At 37.4% G+C, this 10657-nt stretch overlaps 1 long non-coding RNA gene across 1 annotated transcript; it reads left to right on the top strand.

Moving 5' to 3' along the window:
• Positions 1-3537: 3537 nt before the first annotated feature.
• On the top strand, positions 3538-9828 carry LOC127499405 (uncharacterized). Its single transcript, XR_007926122.1, has 3 exons — positions 3538-3738; positions 9091-9131; positions 9274-9828. It is a non-coding gene; the product is annotated as an uncharacterized LOC127499405 (long non-coding RNA).
• Positions 9829-10657: the final 829 nt, after the last annotated feature.

Raw genomic sequence — 10657 nt, 5'->3', positions numbered from 1 at the left:
AATGCATATTAAATCATTCTACTTACTTAAAGTTGTTAAGTAATAATTCAATTATCTTTTTTTTTTTTTTTTCAGGCTTAAGGAAAATCATTAAAATTTCATTGTATTCAATCCTATTGATTAAATACATTTATTAATTCCATGAATTCACTATTCTGTGAACCTCAAATTATATATATATATATATATATATATATATATATATATAGTGCTTGCTTGCATGTTAGAGGCTGTCAATTACGTACAATTAAGTTTCAGTGTCTATAGAGAAGTACTAAAACCTATGTGTGCAAGACCCACACTTTATGAATACCTATGATTACTAATGAGATCACCCTGAATTTTGAAATGAAAATCACAATTCACACACTTTTGATAGTCATATTTTAAAAATGCACCAGTAGATGAACCAGTAGAAACGTGCATTGATACAGGGGTGACAAATTGCATGGTTCAGAGTTTTTATTATTATTATTATTATTATGAGAACATGAGAACAATTTAATTCCTAATTCGTTTAAATCAAAAGCTGGCTAATAATTTCTGCTTTTCAATACATTTTTGACATTCAAAACATTCAGTGTTCTCAGATCTCAGCTCTGGGATTGTCTGCTTGGCAGGATCAACGTCATGTCCAAAGCACAAAGCAAAAGAAACGCTCTGCTCATTTTTAATCAGCCGCTGTTCGCTCGGAAATGACCTCTCCTGTGCATTCAAATTGGAGTGCTGTTGAAAAACTGAACCAACTTCTGCAGCCTGCTTGACTTTTCCCTTAGTTCAAGGATACACTTGAGGACATTATTTAATCATTCAAAAGCAAAGAAAGGTGGAGAGGAAGTAACAGACGAAGAATGCATGTATACTACAGTATGCGAGACCGAGGGAATGTGTGGCCAAGTGAGAGAGACGCTCCTGTCAGTTCAGACTTCTTCACACAATCAACTCGAAGCGAAAGGAGAGGCTCTCATGTGGAGCGGAGCCACACAGGTATTGCGCGCGGCATGTGAATGCAGTCATTAGCATATACACGGTGGAGAGCAGCCGCGAATTACTGATGTTCTGCTCAGTGAAGGCGATGAGGTGAAGCGGAATGCCTGCAAAAACAGCACCGCTTATTAGAAGGGTAGAATAAAATTGTAACTTAAACAACCAGACATCTGGGGAACCTCAGGATGGACAAGGCGGAAGTCTGAACATCTGTTTTAGTGCATGAAAGTACGTAAGTACAAGTACAATAATTAGTTACTGTGCAGTAATTAATGAAATGCAGTGCTAATTCTATGTCCACAGACAAGAAAGGGGTCAGCGATTTGAAGTGTTTTCGGAATGATGAAGTGTTGATGTCTGTTGCTGAATAATTAATAAGCATCTCAGCTTTGTGACCTGATGAAAGACACAATAGGTTTGGGATTCGAACCCGGGTTTCCGGCTCAGGAGACAGGCGCATTTACATGGATGCTAAAGACCACAGCCTGTAGCATATGTCGCTAGTGCGCCTCTTGAGGCCAGGGCAGTGAGGTTTACTCACACAACTCTTACTAGCTGGCCTCCGTTACACTCACCCCCCTAAACCTCACTCCGCTTTGTGTCACGACACCAGTGTAACTCTACATTGTTTCTGTGTTCTACTCATACCATTCTGAGTGGGATTCAAACCAGAGTTTCCGGCATGGGAGGTGGGAGCACTAACAAGGTCACTAAAGACCACATCGTCTAGCATCAGTCGCTAGTGTGCCTCTTGAGATCAGGGGAGTGAAGTTTACTCACACAGTTCTTACTAGAAGGCCTTCTTTACACTCACCCCAATAAACCTCAATCCCATCCGGGTCACAGCACCAGTGTAACCCCTCCAGTTCTACTCGCATCGCTCCGAGTGGGATTCAAAGTGGTGTTGGGAGTGAGACAGGTATGGGAGACGGGCGCACTTACATGGACACTAAAGACTGCAGCCTCTAGGATATGCCGCTTTTGCACCTCTTGAAGCCAGGGGAGTGAGGTTTACTCGGACAGCTCCTACTAGCTGGCCTCTGTCACACTCATCCGGGTCACGGCAATAGTGTAACCCCCAAAATTCTACTCGCACCGCTCCAAATGGGATTCGAACAAGCGTTTCCGGTATGGGATGTGGGCGCGCTAACAAGGACACCAAAGACTGTAGCCTCTAGCATCAGTCAAAACTCACTAGTGCACATTTTGAGATCAGGGAAGTGAAGTTTACTCACAAATCTCATATTAGCTGGCCTTCGTTACACTCACCCCCCTAAACCTCACTCCCATCCAGGTCACGGTACCAATGTCACTCTTCCAGTTATACTTACACCACTCAAAGTCGGATTCAAACTGGAGTTTCCGGCATGGGAGATAGGCGCACTAAAAAGGATGCTAAATACCACAGCCTCTAGCATATGTCGTTAGAGTGCCTTTTGAGACCAGGGGAGTAAGGTTTACTCGCTCAGCTTTTACTAGCTGGCCTCCCATATACCCATCCCTCTAAACCTCACTCCCATCCAGGTCACGGCACCAATGTAACTTCTCTGGTTCTAATTGCACCACTCCGAGCAGGATTCACACCAGCGTTTCTGGCATGGGAGCCAGGCGCACTAACAAGGATGCTAAAGACCGCAGCCACTAGCGTGCCTCTTGAGGCCAGGGGAGTATAGTTTATTTTCACAGCCCTTACTAGCTGTACATATCATTACAATGTAATGCAATTGCCTTTGTGTGGAACCACAGGCTACAACTGAACGAAGTTCATCTAAAGATTTTTTTAGTCATAGGAAAAATTGGAAAAACTTTCCTACAAAATAAGTTGCACGGTTAGCGACACTTTCAAAGTGAAATGTCAAGGTGAACTATTGAGCAAATTTACTACATTAGAAAGGCTGAACATGTGATGCAAACATCAAAATGTATTCATTTACCAATCATGCACTATGGTAAAAGTGTTTTGAGGTCAATATTTTGCACTGTAATCACAATTTGTGTGAAAAGGAATAACAATTTGTTGGTATTTTTCTGCCACTAGTGTTCATTTCAGCTGGTAACTGCAGTAAATTATATGTATAGAGCCTAGGTTGTCTTTTCTGTGCGTAAAATCTCACTGGTACATTCAATCTGCAGTGCCATATCTCAACAAATTATCTGACAAAATTCTGACAATCACCCAGTATTAAGATGTCTAAATGAGCTCCTACTATCATATTTTAAACCTGCTTAATATCAATCAGAGTTCGTTAGAATTTATGTTGAAATGACATGTTCAATTGAGCTTTTCAAACTTTCCCAATATGCTTTCCAGGTGGTTGATTTTTTGAGCTATCGGGTGCCGTCCACATCACCAAGGACTGTCTATTGACTCAACACTTCAGCGTTCTGACAGGCATGAAGGCCACGGCTAAGTGATAGATGATGCTAACAGATTACCAGAGCTCCCAAAACAAGCTATCAGAGACAGCCAGCAGGACGTGCACCCAAATCTATCCCACGGTTTTGATCCAAAGTTTCAGTCCAGCTTAAAATCCCATCAATGTCTGTGACTACAGAGGTTGCAGAAGTTAAATGGATTTGTTAAAGGGCAAGAAATAGAGAAACACATAAGGGAAGCAATTCCAAAAGATGTTTCCAGATATAGATCCTTTCTCAACTCGCGAGAAGCAATCAATTAAGTTAACGAAAAAGCCTGAGATGGTACAGTATGCGTCTTGTTTGGAGTCCGAGTTTCACCGGATATCGAACAAGGTGAGGCTGCATGGCTTATAAGATATGCCGTCCTTGATCAGAGGGTGAAGCAGTGATGCAAGACAGATTCATTTGTTAAGACGAAAAGATTTTGGTTGAATTGTAGTTCCTTAGCTTTCCGCTGAAAAACAGAGAGTCTATGTAATTGGTTTTGTAAGCCATTACTAATTTGTTTTCAGAAGTATTTTGACCAGCTGATGGATTTAAACCTGTCAGCATGTTGTTTGTACCCATATAATAGTCACCTCGTTAAATTATCGCCATCTGTATCTGACGAATTCACATACTGCATCTATTTTACACCCTTTGATTGTGATTATCCTGGGATTAAATGAATCTCTTCAATAATAGATGATGAAAAACACTGTATTCTGACTTTAGCTAAGCAGCTAATCCATACCATAAAAGATGAAAAAGAAAGACAAACTTGCCTAAAGGGTTTTTTCAAAATACACTTAACCCAGGCAAATGGCCTTTTGAACACCTGTGTTATGAAACCCTGCTGCAGAGGTTCAATCACTTTTGCATTCCTAGTACTGAATTGCAACGTCAAAGAATATACTAAAATAAACAATGTGGTGTTAGAATGTTTCAAAAATTGCCCCAGCTCTTACCTCCTTAAATATTAATGAAGTATCCACCTCATTTTTAATATGAGTGGGTGTGGCCATTTGTAAATTGAATGTCTCTGGCTTCCTGTGTCATCTGATTCCAGTTATTTTAGCTGTAAAGCAGCTTGTCATGCGGCTTGATATTGCAAACTGGTATTTCTTACAATATTATTGTAATGTATTGTCATAATTCTAAACACCTGTGCTGTGTCCAAAATCGAATACTTCCCTATTACACTCTAAAAAATTACTGGGTTAAAAACAACCCAAGCTGTGTTAAATATGGACAAAAACAGTGAATGGGTTGTTTTGACCCAGTGGTTGGGTTAAAAGTTTGACCCAACCTGCTGGGTAGTTTTATTTAACTAAACGATTGATTAAAAATGACTATATGGCTGTTTTAAAATGAACCCAAAATAAATTAAAAATCAGAAAAATAATTACAAGAGGCAACAATAATAATTAAAAGGCAAAAATGTATTAGTAATCAATTTAATAAATGTTTATCGTTTAATTATTATTTAATAAACTTATTAATAAATGTTCATTTCCAACCTATTTTGGGTTCATTTTAAGCAAGAAATACAGTAATTTGGGTTAGTTGGGGTAAATAAAACTACCCAGCAGGTTGGGCTGGGTTCCTCCATTTTCAACCCAACTTGGGTTTTTTTTTTTAACACAGCATTTTTAAAGTGTATATAGTATGTGAAAAACTACTTCCAACGAGATTCTGAAGAGTGCATTTGATGGACACTTTACACTCTAAAAAATGCTAGGTTAAAAACAACTCGAGTTGGGTTGAAAATGGGCAAACCCAGCGATTGGGTTGTTTTAACCCAGCGGTTGGGTTAAATGTTTGCCCAACCAATGGTGCATTTACTTATTTCCCTGTAGGCGCTAATGAATTGGAAGTCTTGCACATTCACAGAAAATAGATCATTTCCACATTGCAAAATAAGGTGGATAGTTTCAGCATCTGTGGAAGAGAGTTAAAAATGAACAGGATGAGGAGAGGTTGAATATTTCAGTACGTAAGACCACCAGAGCGGATCTACATGTTGACAGATGGACAAACACTCCAACAGGTTGCATGCTTGTTGCATGTTCATGCATATGCAAATAAAAGTGCTAACCCAAGGTTTACAATGTGGAATCTTGAAACTAAAGCATGAAAGGTTAAACAAGGTAACCCAGGATTACGCTCAACCAGGGCTAAAGTGTTAAGAATTACTAAACTAAACTGTCTTTGTGACCTATATTGTGAAAGCCACTATAGTGCTTATGATCATTCAGTCAGAGGACAAAGCACTTGAATACAAGGGAAAAATATTCCCCTTTCCTAAAATTAGCATCTCTCTGTTCCTGCCCGCCTCTCTACTCCAACTGTTCTGCAGTGGTGTACGAGTCTCTCTGAAATCTGGTGCAATCAAATGAATTTTCCCATTAATCCATCTCCTGACGGCCGTAAGTCGTCGTATTCACCACTTTCAGAGGGCTGTTTTTTTTTTTTTTTTTTTTTAACACAGTTCAGAAGCTATTGTTGCATGGCAAGCGCACAGAAAGTAGGGCAGCACACACAAACCAGAAGATCCCATGGGGAGAATGAAACTTTGTAGAACTAAAAGACAGACATTTTCCAACCAAACAATCTCAATAATGCAAGTGAAATACATCCACACGCCGCACTGTGGGAATGGCATCTGTCACGTCCGCACACCAGACGCTGGCCCCCGCGCACCTTCGATAAGCCTTAAAGTAAATGAGAGATTAATTTTAAATGATCGCTGTGCATAAAAATAGTACAAGAGGCTTAAGCGTGTTCCTGATATGCCCAGCAGAAACGGTTTGATGTGCCTATCGACTGCTGCAGTGTCTGGTTATTCAGTTTTAGTCCTACAAAGCTTTCACTAAGTGCCCCTTTCAGTCTGAAAAATCAGGTCACATTTACATAGAACACTGTGTGAATGGCAAAACAGTTACAGCAGACACGGCTCACACCATAGGAAGCCATTGTTGATTCGTAGGTATATGCATCAAAGCGTAGAGGCTTGCTGCGACACAGGAGAAGTCGGTGCGGGGGGTCTCCATTAATTTATAGTATTCCCAAGGCAACAAATTCAATAAAACAACATTATTGACCATTTAACAAATATACCATCTCATACCCAATAAATAGCAAGCATTCATTGACTCAAGTGGATTTACCAAAGAAAGTGACACAATGGAAACGAAGGTCGACATATGCATAAATACTGAGTTTGGTGTTCTGCTACTTGAGCCTGTTAAGAAAAGACATTCATAGACATGGAAAATATCTACATTTACTCTCTCTATATATATGGCAGCATGCAATTCAATAAACCAATTTAGAGGGCTCCATTTGAATAGATAAATAATCTTTAATGGATTTTTTCGTCCTGCACATTTAAAGTCTAATTTTAGAGTATATATAATTTGCACTCCAAAGTGTCTTTGCCAGTCACTTATGGGGACTAAATGACAGTGTGACATTTTGTGCATCTCACTTCTGCGGTGAACGGCTGCAATTATGAGTGGCAGTGTAATGGGTTTTAGCTGGATTCAGAACTGTGTACCCTGGGATATTGAAATTCTCTCTAAGACAGAGGAATGAACGAGACAAAGACAATGTGTAGGAGTTATGAATTAGATTAAAATGTAACTTTGGGGGAAAAATAAAGAGAGAGGTTCTAATTTTGACTTTCATGTGGTTATATAAAACCTGTCGAGTTCATGAAGAATGTGCTCTGCTGCATGTATTTGACGCCTTGATTTGTTTTTGGAGGCGAATGCGCTTGTATAAAGCAAGACTGTAATAGACGGAGAAAGCTATAAGTTAGCATTACCATTCGTCTCAATAAAAATGAAATCATCATCATGATGATGATTAGCTGATGGAAACACGCACAGTCAAGAACAGAAGTATGTTTCACACTTTTAAGAAAAAACGCGTGTAAAATCACTGGAAGAACGTCTGCTATAATATGAGATGTTTGTCACTTTGAATAAATAAATAATTTATATTTAATTTTATTAATAATAATAAAAATATATTTGATTAATATTTGTTATTAATTAATAATTTATTCAAAAATAAGTATCATTGATGTACTATAGATTGTGTTAACATGTGAAATAGATATAAATATATTTATATCTTTATATTATTAAAATCCTAAAAAATGTCTATAAAATTCTATATATTTTTTCATTTATTTTTTTTATTTTTAGCTAAAGTTATAGTAATTTTGTGTTTTGTTATTTTTTTTTTTTTTTTTGTAAATATATATTTTTATTAGGTTTTTAGTTTTAGTTTTAGTTTTAGTTATTTTAGCACGTCAAACTAAAATGTTCAAATTAAAACTACTTAAAATGAGAAATTTTGATGAAATTAAATGTTTACATTTTTAGTTTGTTTGTTTAATATTTGTTATTAATTAATAATTTATTTATTAAAAACAAAATAAGTTTAAAATGTTTTTGTTATATCGTAGTAAATGCAGTGGTTTAAACAGATAAATTATTTATATCTTTATTTTATTAAAATCTTTCCAAATAAATATCTATAAAAAATCTTTATATATTTTTTGTTTTTATTTTAATTTTAGCTTTTAGTCATGTATTGTGTTTTGTCATTTTAAATACTTTTTAAAATGTTTTTTAGTAAGTTTTTGGTTTTAGTTTATTTAGTTTTAATTATTTTAGTGCTTCAAATGAAAATAAAGTAAAATGAGAAATGTTGTTGAAATAAAATAAGTTTAAGTTTTTTTTTATATATATTTGATTGATTGATTGATTGATTGATTGATTGATTGATTGATTGATTGATTGACTGACTGACTGACTGACTGACTGACTGATTAATTGACTGATAGACTGACTAACTGACTGACTGACTGACTGACTGATTGATTGATTGATTGACTGATTGTTTCATTGATTGATTGATTGATTGATTGAATAATAATCCTAAGTAGATATACTCTATTGTATTATTTCATACTACAATTATTATTCATTAATACAATAATAAATATTCTAATATCAGATAATATTAATTACAACTTTGTTCTCAGTGTTTTGGCTTTGTTTAGTCCTAGTATTAACATCCATCTTTGGGAGCTCAACGATGGCACATATTGCCTTGATATTAGTGTGTCTCCATACACTGGTATATGGGCACTGAACCAGGGTCCTCTTCATCATTACTCTGTGTTTTTGTTCTAGAAGACCAAATGTGAGCTCACACTAGTTATCCAGCCGCTCTCCAGAGCTTTGAGAGCTCATGCAGTCGTAGCTGAAGCTGATAGTCCCTCCAGGGATTATGGAGATGAATGCAGGGACTGAAAGTAAAGCTGGTCTCAGATCAGTGGCCGAGGCCAAGCTCTTCCACCACAGTCATCACTCAACGCAGAGGGGAATACGGACACATTGTTAAGGTTTATGCAGGTGTTTTGGAACACAGATCTTACTCCACAGCTAGAGGAAGTGAAGTCGGATGTTAAACAGGAGCCTCTTATATTCATCCCCTCCAGTTAGCTGTGCTGTGCTCATTGGCTCAGAAGTGGCATTGAGTTGTGCGTCTTTGTTCCCATGTTGAGGCAGCCGTCTGTGTCTGCTTCTGTCTGCACAAAGAAAACAACAGCATGAATAAATGACATTTACTTGTCTTGATTGGTACAGCATATTATTATTGCACTGATTTTTTTTTTTTTTTTTGCAGCAGCAGCAGCTGTACAAAGAAGAGAAATTGCAAGGAAGCATGTATATAGCATGACCCTACTACTTTATTTATAGCATTGACTATATTTATACATCAGAAGACTGTTGTTTTTACAAAGCAAAGTCAATATTACTTCAGTGTTCAGTGTTTTTCTTTTCTCTTCCTTTGGATTCCTCGTGTCAGAGTCGGCTCTTTGTTGGTGAGGGCCTGGTTGCACATGGGATGGATTTTTCTGACGCAACGAGGAGTGGTGGTGTGAAACAGAAAAGTATGGGCGGCACACTACATCATAGAGCGCCGAGGGCACTTCACCGACCTGTCAAAATCTGTCATGATTTGTGGAAAGTCAGAGAATTCAGATGGATGGATGTGTTAGACTTTATGACTTGAATGATGTTTCTGTGGAAACTGACTGTACTGTTAGTGGGCATAAAACAAGATGTATTAAAAGGTTTGTGACATCATTTTTTGTATTTACAGTAAAAACTAGCTGCTGTTGACAGAACTTTACATTAAACACTATGATTGTGGTGTTACAGGCATTATATTAGTCTGTAAGATTTACAGTTTCCACAAAAATATGAATCAGCGTGACTGTTTTCAACATTGATAATTGAATGTGATTGTGTGATTGAATGATGCGATGCATCTGATTTGACTGAACGGTTTCGTCTGATACACAAACTGTTGTAGTGTTTTCAGCATCTGTTGTCTTAATACATGAGGACATGAACTTCATCTCCAGCGCTGCTTTGAGAGTCATTTCACAAGCTTTTCACTGTTTCATTTGAGAAAACTACCATCAAATACACACTGAAACTGAAACTAAAACTGAAAGATCTTCGACAACCCGTCAAAATAAAAGTCTGGTTTAACTTCAAGAAACTGTAACAGAAATATATCACTCCTGTATACTAAAATGTACTTCTCAAAGTAATAATAATAATATTATTTCTAAGGAATATCATACAACTAAGATATTTTTTTTTCATGTTTTAAAGTGGTGGTCGATTATGATTTGACTTTTTTAACTTTAGTTAGTGTGTAATGTTGCTGTTTGAGCTTAAACAACATCTGCAAAGTTACAACGCTCAAAGTTCAATGCAAAGGGAGATATTTACTTTTACAGAAATCACTTTTTAAGGACTACAACAAACGGCTGGTAGGAACTACAACAAGCTTCTTCCCGGGTTGGTGACATCACTAACCCTAAAATGTACATAAACCTTCACAAACGAGGGTCAATTCAATGCTGGATTTGCACAAAAGATTAACATGACGACACATGCTAGTTGATGAGCTGAATCAACTCCACAGCAACTACATAAATTTATCCACTAACCATTCAGAAACGTCTAAAAGTTGTAACTTCTTCCTGAGTCTCTCCATCAGTGTCGACTCCGGTTTGAACAATGTAAGGCTGAACACCGTTACTGACAATCCTCATTTTGGCTGCGTGAGATTCTCCAGCTTTGTTGTTGTTGAGCGACCGAAGCGTGAGCTGTTAAAGCTCCGCCCTCTTCTGGAAAGGGGGCGGGGAGCAGCAGCTCATTTGCATTTAAAGGGA

Source organism: Ctenopharyngodon idella, chromosome 18 (genome assembly GCF_019924925.1).
Source record: "Ctenopharyngodon idella isolate HZGC_01 chromosome 18, HZGC01, whole genome shotgun sequence".
Lineage (NCBI taxonomy): Eukaryota > Metazoa > Chordata > Actinopteri > Cypriniformes > Xenocyprididae > Ctenopharyngodon > Ctenopharyngodon idella.
The sequence above is the reverse complement of the archived record's forward strand: the minus strand, read 5'-3'. Positions and strand labels throughout refer to the sequence as shown.